This window comes from Acinonyx jubatus, chromosome B2 (assembly GCF_027475565.1).
Source record: "Acinonyx jubatus isolate Ajub_Pintada_27869175 chromosome B2, VMU_Ajub_asm_v1.0, whole genome shotgun sequence".
NCBI classification, from domain to species: Eukaryota; Metazoa; Chordata; class Mammalia; order Carnivora; family Felidae; genus Acinonyx; species Acinonyx jubatus.
The window spans coordinates 34,350,723-34,362,276 of NC_069385.1; the positions used below are offsets into that span (position 1 = coordinate 34,350,723).

General features: G+C 45.7%; 1 protein-coding gene across 10 annotated transcripts in view; it reads right to left on the reverse strand.

Annotated features, from left to right (window-relative positions):
* Positions 1-6,289, reverse strand: part of L3MBTL3 (L3MBTL histone methyl-lysine binding protein 3) — a 127,704-nt gene extending 121,415 nt beyond the window's left edge. For 3 of the 10 annotated variants that reach the window (XM_027056928.2, XM_027056927.2, XM_027056926.2), the window contains exons 1-2: positions 4,120-4,273; positions 2,503-2,568 (exon numbers count right to left, since the gene is read on the reverse strand). The gene's annotated coding sequence lies outside the window, so the exon portion shown is untranslated. Of the gene's footprint in view, positions 1-2,502; positions 2,569-3,415; positions 3,787-4,119; positions 4,305-4,495; positions 4,632-5,061; positions 5,143-5,318; positions 5,444-6,152 lie in introns of those variants that run through there. The other 7 variants (XM_027056923.2, XM_015072716.3, XM_027056924.2 and 4 more) reach the window with 7 other exon arrangements.
* Between the last annotated feature and the right edge of the window lie 5,265 nt (positions 6,290-11,554).

Below are 11,554 nucleotides of genomic sequence, written 5' to 3' on the forward strand. Positions count from 1 at the left end.
GGTTGAAATATATATTTCTTGGAAATAAACTACCAAACAAACCAGTGGAAATTATTCAAGAATCAATCCTCAATTATTCAAGGACTAATTCAACAGGACACTTATTTCTTCTCTCCAACAGTATTGTTTTTGAATTCTTAGAACATTGATTGGAGAGTCTACAAGAGAAGAAAGATGAACTACAACCAACAAAAACTTGTCAGGATTTGTCAAGTTCACTATCAGCGAGTTTAGAATAATGACAGAGAGTAGTTGTGACTTTTTTTTTCCTATCTAGGTAATAGTTGGTTATAATTAGAATAAAGTGGCAAAGGGGTCTGGAAAACATAAGTGGGGTAAAGGGAAAACCTGTGAGGACCTTTCCCTAAATCCACAGTCACGTGCAGGACCCATTTTCCCACCTCTAGCATGTAAATCCTCCCTACCCCAGTTACCTATTTTCTCATCTCCATTTCCCAGCAGATTCATGCAACGAAAATATTAATTACAGCACACGAATTCCCTTCACACCAACCTTTCTACTATCACCACCCTCCCATTTCCACAATTAGGCATCATTTTAAATTTGATTTATTTCACTTACTCCTACCTATTAAATGACTAGGTTGGGATAAATAAATTTCAGTTTATATTCAGTACCATATTAAACCACGGTCCCTTCCTGCAATGAGCCGATGCTATTAAAGATAAACTACCTTTTTCCTAAAGAAAAGAAATATCCCCTGGAAATACTGTGACGAGTCCATATAATATATACACCAGCAACTAACCTAATAATTTTAGCTAGGAATTAAATCACTCTGTTCTGCCCTTGACAACCTCCTTCCTGCCCTTCACAAAGCCTGACTAAGGTAAAATGGTAATACGACTACCAAACATTTGAATAACTCTTTGTAGTTCTCAAACCCTTATTTTATTTTATCCTTTCAACAAAGAAAGCAAGACAAGCACTCCTGCTCCCATTTTCCAGATGGGGAAATCTAGGCTGGAAGAGGTAAAGTGACTTACACAACGTGATACATTTAGAGGCTAACTCGTCTTCTGATTCCCACTCTACCACTCTATCCACAGCCACAATGACTCCCCAAATGAAGAAAAACTGTCACTGTCTTCCACTCAGCATGCCTGAACTCACCATCCTAGGAATCACCTTTTACTCTGCCTGCTCTCTACTTCTGTCTACATGATCTTCTTGGGGTTGTTCCTGCCTCGCTGTCTCTACTGCATCATATACATGGACCCCAACTACTTGTTTTGCTAATTACGCCATTCAAGACTATCCACAAGCAGAAAATGATAATAAATTCCTGTTAATGATCATTTTTACATCAGTAATTATTCCGTTTTGACATCTAGATCATGCCTATCCTGGTTATAAGGTAGTCCAATGAGGGTTATTAGTCCTACTCATAAAAAGTAAGGCTAACTGCTTCTGTACTGTTTTTGCCAAACAAGAATCAGTGACTCCTTTATTACTTAAGATAGAGAAACAGAAGGAAAAGAAGCAAAAAAAAGGAAAGGAAAAAATTAAAAGGAGGAAAGAAAACAAAAAGTAGAAACAGGGGCATCCGGGTAACTCAGTCAGTTGAGCATCTGACTCTCAGTTGCAGCTCACGTCATGGTCCCACGGTCTTGAGATAGAGCCCCACGTCAGCTCGGCACTGAGCATGGATCCTACTTAAGATTCTCTCTCTCCCTCTTTCTCTCCCTCTGCCCCCCTCCCCCCGCTTGCACGTGCTCTATCTACAATTAAAATTAAAAAAAAAAGGAGTATAAATAGAAGAAAGCAGTACAGTAGCGCGGACATACTTTGATGCTTTATTTACGAGGACTGACCCTTTTGCCTGAGGACAACCTTTGTCCTGAAAACAGGCCCTGCATGACTGGAGACAAACCAGCACCCTCCAAAATTACCAAAGAGATCTTACTTATTAGACAACAGCTATAGTCTTTGCAGAGGTATGTCCAAAAGTTGACACGTCTGTGCTAACATGCTGGAAAGTCACTACAAACCTTTGACGTGACATCTGGCACAAGTCGGCCCATGTTGGATTTGAGCCACCGAAGTTAAATTACTTAAATGCCCCAAAGCTCTCACTGTAAATTTCACCGACAAAATTTTAACAAGTTCCAGAATCTTCCGTGTCACTGTGTGATAACAGTTACATTAAATTACAAGTGCTTGCTTCTAGTTTTCCCATTTTTTCAATTCCAAAGAATAAAACTATTTACTTGCCGTAGAAAACAGGTACAATTGAGATGCAAATTAAGAGTCTAGTAAAAGGGCCTGTCCAAAAATTATCCAGGACAATCTCAACTTTTAGTAATGTTTTATTTGAGCCTCATCACACTTAATGTCAAGACTTTCATGCATTCAAAGCAGCACCCGCAAAATGATATCTTCCTGCCAACCCTGTTCCACGTTCTCCTTCCTGACCCCCAACTGCAGCTTTTAACAGCTGCCAAGTATACCAAGCAATTTGTTTAACAAGCAAATCTTACCTAGTGGCAGTGAAGAAATAACTGTCTGGTGGTCTTTGGGATTGCTGTCCACCCCCAAGACTTCTCCTAAAGGTCCAGCATTAATTTAAAGAGACGAAAAGTAAAATCAATGCACTGTCGTAAAAAAAGAAGACTTCACATCCACAATTAATACGTTGAATTTTTGAATCGCTGATTTATTGCATAATTGCACACAATACCATTCAGTACACTAAAAACAAAATAGTTCTGGATGAGATGAACTGGGTTTTATCATTCATATTATACCCTTATCCTAAATTCCTAAAGTTTTCCCCCACTGTACCACCCACAGGTGAAAGTTACAGGGATCATTTAATTCAACTTTAATTTCTCTCAGTGCCTTTATGTTTAAAATTGAAGTTACTTTGCACAACACACATTGGCAAATGAATAGATATTATGTAAGCAGTTTTTTCCCATATATGTAAATATTTAAATCACAACTTACACAAAGTATTCTGAAATAAGATCTTAGTGAAACAAAATTACACTCCTAGAACTAAAAGATACTATTTATTTTGTGACTATATGAAACTGCACGGTTAAAAAACTAAATAACAGCCTTTAATTCTATTTACTGGCAAATAAAATGATCAGTTTATATAAAAGACAAATTTCAACCAAAGGACTTTTTCATTTTTTTCAGAGTTGTAAACACTTTGCGTTTTTATTAATATTCAAAATGGAACGACCCGCTGTGACTCCTGATGAAAAGCTGATCAAAGGTAAAGGCAAGGATAAATATATAAAAACAAACAATTGTTTCTAACCCAGTTTATAGACCCATCTCAAATCACAGATAACAGCAAAGTGTTTTTCCCATATAAACAAATAGGGATCCGAGTCACCGGGTCTGGGTCGTCAGAACTTATCTGCTCTCCGATACTAAAACCTTGTATTTCTGATCGGCATCCATTCACACACATCTGGCTGCTCGCTCAGGTCGTCTAATTACTTCCACGTCTGAACGGACTACGTAGCTACAAGCAAAGGCCAAACTTTGCTCTCGGCCTTCCGAACTTAAAGAAGCGTTTAACCACTAGAGGTCTCCCCTTGGCCAGTTTTGCATGTTCGCTATTTTGCTGCACTTGAAACTTTCCGGAGAAATGCTCTACTCGAGTCAGTGTTTTTCTAAAAACTTGCGCAAAAATCCACGCGACCGACTTGCCAGTACAGAGACTCTCGGGCTCCCAAAACCAATAAAGATATCACAAACAACGCTCCAGGAAAATCAAAATTAAAATTCGACGCACTCGCCCCAGCCGTCACCCCCCACCCCCCCGCCCAAAATCTTATTTCTCATCTCAGTTTCCCTTAACTTAAACTTAGAACAATTAAAAAAAAAATCTATTTTTGTTTCCGTGGACTTTGCATGATTTATAATGCATTTTTCTGGCGGTGGACCCGAGGTGGGAAAGGAGCGGGCCAAGGGATGCAAGGGAGGGGGAAGGGCTGTGCTCACAGCGCCCGAGGAAGTTGCATAAGGAAAGAGACTCCGTTTTTTGGGTCCCCTCAAAAACTCGGCGGGGAGGGGGAGGAAAAGGAAGCGTGGGGGGGGGGGAAGGCGGGGAGGAGGGAAACTGAAGCGACGTTTACCTTCGTCTCCCCGTGGAAGGGTGGGGTAAGGGCCACGGTCTTCGCGACCCCGGAGAGCGGCTCGTTACCCCCCACCTCTCTCCGAGCGCAGACGGACAAACAGACACCCCCACCCCTCCGCGAAGAAGGCGGGGAGGAAACCGCCTGCTTTTAAACTTTCTCTCACGGTCGCACTGTGGGCCATGCTTTGACCAGAAAGGGGGGGGGGGTGGAGAGAGGAGGTAATCAAAAGGCCTTTTTCTTTAAAGGTAATTAAAGTTTTACCACCAGCACAAAAGTTGCGTCCTCCCCCCCGCCCGTACCACCGTGCCCCCCCCAACCGCCTCCAGGGCTCCCAAGTTTTCCTCCCTCTCCCCCCCCCCCCCCCACCACACACCAGCTCGCGGGGCGCGCGGCGGATGCCTCGGCTCCTGCGCTTCCCGATCCCCACCCCCGCCGGCCTCTACTTCCCCCCCGCCCGGCCGCCGCGGCGCGAGGACGGCCCGCCGGGCCCAGGACGCGAGTGTGCAAAACCCATTATTCCGGAACGGCACACGCACGCGGCGCGAGGCGGGCGGCGGCCCGCCCCGGACCCCTCCGTGTCCCCCCAATATAAGGGCGGCGTAAACAAGTTGCAGGAAAAGCAGCCCCGCGCCTCCCCCCACCCCGCCCCGGCGCGGCCGCCGCCGCCCGCCGCTACCGCCGCCGCCTCCCGACACACGCCCGCGTCCGCACCCCGGCCGGCGCGGCTCGGCACGGAGCGGGGCGAACGCCGCGACGGCGCGGGCTCCCGGCCCGGCCCGCGGCCCGCGCCCTCCCCCGCGCGGACGGCCGCGGCGGGCCCGCGCCGCCTTGCTTCCCGAAGCACTTTCCTGCCTCGGGCAGAAATAAACCGGAGGGTTTATTTTTGTGCAACTTTCCCAAAATGGCGGAAATTGGAGCTGATCTATATGAAATTCTCACACAGTCGGTCGGGAAGGGGGAGGCGGCGAGGAAGAAAACGCAAACTCTCGGCCGCCGAGCCCCGCCGCGGGTCCGCGAGTGTGTGCGTGCGTGTGAGTGTGCGTGTGCGCGGTGGGAGTCGGGGAGGCCTTTCCGCCGCGCACACACACTGCACACGCCGGGGAGACGCGCCTGCACATTCAACCAGTCCATTCTCCGCAGCCCGAGCGGGGAGAAAGTGGCCCGGCCTCTTTTCCCACTGCCTCGGTCTCCCGTACTTGTACTTCTCGCGCTCGCTCGCTCACTCGCTCGCTCTCCGGTGCGCGCCCGGCACAAAGGCCACACGGGCGGAGGGGGCCGCAGGGGCGGCGCGCGGGGCTCGCGCCTCCCGCCGCACCGATCCGCCGCCCCGGCCGCCCCCGCGCCGCCGCCCCCCCCCCCGGCCGGCAACCTCCCCCCTCCTTCTCCCGCCCCAGCCTCGGCGGCCGCGCTCGCCGCCCGGGGCTGCAGCTCCGCGGCGCCCACTCGGGCACGCACCCCGGCGGAGCCCGGCGCCGCCGCGCTCCCCCACCCCGCGCCCGGTGTCATGAAAGCGACCAAAGTGACAAGCTCGGGGGGCGCGGGGGAGGGGGCCCACACGCATCCCGCCGCCTGCGCGCCGGCGAGAGCCCGACGCGGCCGCCTCGCCCCGGCTCCCTTCCGCACGGCCCCCCACACCCTTCCCCGTGTGCGCGCAAAGAAAAAAATACAAGTCTCTCCTCCCCCCATTTTTTCCTTTCTCTTTTCTCTCTCTTTTGTTCCTCTTTCACACTCGCACTCACTACTTGAGAGTGAGATGCCCAGAGACTCCCCCTCCAGCCGTTTCCGAGTCACTTGCCCACTTTTTTCCCCGGGATTAAGTTTTCTCCTCTTTCCCAGAGGCGCAGAGAAGTGGGGGAGAAACCCCTTCTGTCCTTTCCCCTCCCCTGATCTGTTTCACAAGACGAGGGTGCGCTTCCTTCTCTCTATAGGTCTCTTAACTTTCATCCGCACCCAGAAAAATAAATGAATGGCTTTGGCACGGACAAATCTTCTGATTAATTAGAGATTAGATCCGATCAACCGCTTCTTACCCCCAAATTTTCTCTTTTTTTTTTTCTCCGTCTCACGAGTAGTCCTGACAAATGGTCCAGGGCTGCGGGCGCAGTGCGCATGTGCGCGTAGAGTCAGGGCTGGGGAGAGGGGAACTGCGCTGGTGCCGCCGCCGCCGCCGCCGCCGCCGCCGCCGGGGAGGCTCGCTCTGGCTTCCCTGTTTCTGCTGCTGCGCCTTCGCCGCTGGAAAGCAGCAATAAAGCCGGTTGGCAAATGCAGCTGCCCGCAGATACTGTTTCAGGTGCATCTTTTCAGTATCCTTGTCCCCGGCTCAGAGCTGGTTCGGGAGCAGTCAAAGCAAATATGAAAGACTGCTCAGGTTATAGATTTCTTTGTCTATTTTTCACTTTACTTTTTTTTTTTTTTTTTGAAGGCAATTCTCAGAGCAGCTAATCCAGCACGCACTGTACATGTATTCATTCGGCCATTAAAGAGTGGGCCTTAGTCTTATACAAACACTACCCAAAGGCTTACATGCATGCTACAGGTCATGAAAAATAAGAAATAAAGTTTGAAGCTTTTACGCGGTGGAACCTCCCCCTATTTGGGGACTGGAAGCATGCATAGGAAAGTGTGTGTGTGCAAAACTTGCTTGATCTTTCGGTTCCTGAAGTGCTGGTCTTTATTGATAGCTTCAACATGTTAGGCCTCTGTTGTGAAAGATCTTGGAATTGGTTCATCAACTTAGAAGGCAGTGTTACCCTACCCTGGCAATAAACCCATGGAGGACTTACCCTCTTCGCGTACCCCGTCGTCGTCAAGATGGCTGAGTCTCCTAAATAGCAAAACCTGTCTTTGTTAAGGCGTCAAACCTAGATCAAGGGAGAGTATTGTTTTTCAGTATTGACGGCCTTCCACTTATTGACTGCAGGCCTCCTTTCGGCCAGCTCACCATGCCCCTCTTCTACCAGACACAAGTATTGCAAAACAATTTGAGTAATTGAAGTTGTGATAGCCATTTTCATGTCAATAACAGTTTGCGGTTTGAGGGGGGGGGGGGGAAGAGTAGCATGTGTGATTTCAAGAATGGCAGAGGCAAGTCTTACATTTTGCACGGGTGGGAAAGTGAGGGAAAGGCTCCACCCCTCAGAGTGGACTATTTATTTTGCATCTCGTAAAAGGTAAAGGAGGCCTTTCCCCAAAATTGCTGCCTGAGGCCTAGAATTTAAATATATCACAGATGGAAATGCCGTATTAAAAATCCTTCCTCAAAATGTAAGTAATATTATTTCTTGATTGAATTTTCTTACTTCAGGAATGTTCCTTGAACCAGTTTCAGAAAATAAACTGTTAATTTCTTTCTTTAGGACCATAAAATTACCCTAGAGAAACTGACCACCCCACAGTTTCTTCCGTTGGTATAGTGACTAAATTCTCCAAACTGAAAATCAGGACATGTGGCTTGCCATGTACTCAAGAACAAAGGAACAAACCCAGGAAGTGAAAATGAGCTTAGAAAATATGCTTCATCCGTTGGGCAGTCCTTGGTTTAGGGGTGTGAAGTGCAGCGGGCTGGGTTAGTGAGAGCTATAGATAATCTCAGACGGCCAGTTAACTATTGATTTCACCCTCCACATCCAACCCTTTTCAGGGCTGCTCCCAAACAGCCTAATTAACTGATCTGAATTTCAGCTTCTCTCCGTTTCTCCCTAGCCCTTGAATAATAAGCAGTGAAATGGCCAAAGGCAGACTATAGGAGGAGCAGGAAAAAAAGGCCATGAACTATGTGCAAAACTAAGACCACAAAAAAAAAAAAATAATAATAATAATGATAATAATAATAAAATAAATAGAAATCTTAAATTTGAGATTTTTCTTTGTGAAAAACCCATTTTCAATTTATTTTCTCTGGATAAGTTTTGGATGATATTTCTGTTTCACATATATTTTCAGAGATGATGGTTCATCAGTGTGTAAATTTATCTTAATGGCCTACCTGTGCTAAGCACTCTGCAAGGTGCTAGGGAATAACAGCAGACAAAAACTAGGCCACAAGGAATTCAGTCTGGCAAGAGAAACGTCTGGCAAGCTGGGCATTGCATTCTAGTACGGTGTGTTGTAGTAAGGTATGCGGAGCAAGTACGTTTGAGGAGCACCTGTGGCCATAAGGACCGGCTTTCCAGGAAAAGTCATAGCTAAGCTGATGCTTGAAGGACAACCATCCTTGCTGTGTGGTTCCACTTTTCCTCTGGGAAAGTGATCCAAGAAGAGGAGTCTGAAGGCTTAGCTAGGCTTGGGAGTGCCTGCATGGCTCAGGTGGTGAAGCCTCTGACTTCAGCTCAGGTCATGGTCTCGGGGCTCGTGAGTTCGAGCCCCGCATCAGGTTGTCTGCTGTCAGCACAAAGCCTGCTTAGGAGATCCTCTGTCTCCCTCTGTGTGCCACCCCCCTCAAAAATAATAATAATAATAATAAACATAGAGAGCAAGGCTTGCCTGGGACCTGTGCACTTACTGAGGTTCACTAACAAAAATAAAGATGAGTTGAGGCTTTCTGCAATATATTGCTTTTCTCCTCCAGAGATCATCAGTAAAACCTCAAAGATTTCATCTCAGTTGTTCCCAAGATGTAGTTCAGGGTAGGAGATATTTTGAAGGTACTCACATGTAAAAATAAGACTGCTACCACATTTTTCTACAAAGAATCCTTTAGTGCCACCACCTGAGACAGAGGCAGAATGCAGTATTAGAATCTAGATAACTGTGGTATTCTTCGTATACACTGGTACTATTTAAAGGACCTCTCTCCATCTGCTCCCTAAATGGTAATATACTAGTAGAAGCTTCTTTGCTGTTCCTTCACCCTTCCACCATTCAGCTACTGGCGAATAATTCATGATGAATCCTTTCTTTCCAGTTTCACGTAGTGTCATCATCCTCCGCCATTCCCCGCTTCCCATACCACCCTGCTCTATTCCCTCACACCTACATACCAAATCCATCCTTCCGATGAGATTTCAATTTCCTTCACACCTCAAACTAAAGTATTAGCTCAGTCCTTTAGTATTCTTTGTATTGATTTATCTAAACACAGGCTTATTCCCCCAAAATGACTTCAGGGTGCTCCATTCCTAAATATTCTGAAGCTAAAGTTATTTGACATAGAAAATATTTAAAATTTTATTATTATTATTATTATTTTTAATTTATTTTTGAGACAGGGAGAGACAGAGCATGAATGGGGGAGGGTCAGAGAGAGGGAGACACAGAATCTGAAACAGGCTCCAGGCTCTGAGCGGTCAGCACAGAGCCCGACGCAGGACTCGAACTCACGGACTGCGAGATCATGACCTGAGCCGAAGTCAGCTGTTTAACCGACTGAGCCACCCAGGCGCCCCAACAGAGAAAATATTTTAAATAAATCACTGCATTCGTTCTTCAGAGAGTTTTTGAAGCTTCTCACTACCGCCCAGTGAGGTCATTTAAAACCTCTCTCACTGTACTCTATTCTGTTACCTCTACTCTGTGTAAACTTTTATTTAAAAACCTAAACTCCCTTTTCCTAACACTAAGCTTGTCTGCATTGATAGGACTCACTCTTCCTGTCCTGGAACAGGTCAAGGATCACCTCCTCCATGGGCCAATCCCTCACAAATTGAAATTAGAGTCAAGTCCAAGAGATTTGTGTTCTAATCCAGTTCTACCACCGCCTACTGGAAACCATTAGGCAGGTCACCTCACTAATCAGGGCTTCAATTCTGTCACTAGTTAGATAAAGAAAACAGAGTAATTGAATTCTGAGGCCTCTTTGAAAGCCATGGTTTGAAAGCCATGTCCTTTCCCCATCGTTCCCACAGAACAGGAACATTGTCGTATTTTGGCACAAATAATATGGAACCAAAAAAGGAATTTTAAGGAGTGAAAATCCCATCCATCCTCTAGGTATCAGAATGTTATCAGTTTATAGCTCATTCCATTGGTTTAAGCCTGGTACTAATGAGACAAAGGTCATGAGTTCCATTCCCTAATGGCTAGTTTTGATCTGCTTCATGGCCACAAACTGCTTTTCTGACACCAGCCCTCCATGTTGTAACGTGTGCCATTGGTCACAAGTCTTGAGGTAAAATTGAATCTTTCCATAGAAATGTTCTAAATGAATAATACTTGAAATCATCTTTTTAATGTATTATCTTAATTTTAAGTATGAGCCAAGTTATTGATTTTTTTTAGCCTACATAACTGTGTGCTCCATGTTTTCCCAAGTATAAAAATGACGTTAACATTGATTTCGCCAAAATTCTTATGACTGATATTTGTAAGAGCTGAGTTTGATGTTCTTGTTAGCGTTCTAGATAACACTGAAATGTTTATTAGGGGCTCTCATTTGAATCGTGGTTATCTTTACTGTGATACATCTGCATACATCCTTAACACGGGGCTTGTGATGATAAAGTGTAATTGAAATGCTGAGGGTAAAAGCAAAAGGGTATATTACTCATCAGGTAAGGAAGGGATTATAATGTGTATCACATTCTCAATATCCTAAGGAAATTAATATAGAAACAGCTTCTGGATAGATGTGAATATATATTATTTTGTTTAGATACAAAAGTAAAGATAGAAATATGACAGACATATCTTAAAAAGTAGAATAATATGGAATGGTAGACTGCCTTGTAAATTCAAAGGAAAAAGATAATTTATGATTTTTCATAATACACTAACTCATTTAAAGCCTAAATCCAGAAGCCTTATAACTAATCATATTAGAAGGCACCTGCCAGACTTCAGAACATGTCTGTGATGATAGCTCCTGATACCCTTAGCGCCTGGTTCTAGAATGTTCTTTCCATTCGACCTGGCCTCCCGGCCACAGTTGATTGGTCTAGGAAAGGGCATTTAATCCAAGGACTGAATTGAGTAGCAAGCGGTGGCCTATGAGTCAGCAGGGAGTGCTTTCCCATATGAATAAAAGTGATGAAATGGACCAGTCATGTTCTTAAACTTGGCCATATGAGCTGGGAATACCGAAGATAAAGTTAGTTGATAGGTATTATAAAAACTAAACGATTCACAAAGGGAACCAGGTAGAGTGCAGGCTCATTAGCTATTAGGCATTAGAAACTATGCATAAATAGAAATCATAAGGTAGAGCAGAGCAGAAGTTAGCCAGCCAGATAAAGATAAAGTTCCCAGAGCTTTAGTGGGCTCTGAATGACCTCGTATTTCCAAAGGTCATTCTAGTCTTGGAGAGGCCAGGCTGCTCTGTGGTGACCATTAAGACCTACCTGCATGGCTATAATTTCTGTCTTCACTACTACTGTCATAATAACTCCCCATCCCTGGAGTGGCTCAGTCGCTTAAGTGTCTGACTCTTGGTTTTGGCTCAGGTCATGATCTCACGGGCTCGTGAGTTCAAGCCCCTCATGGGACTCTGTGCTGACAG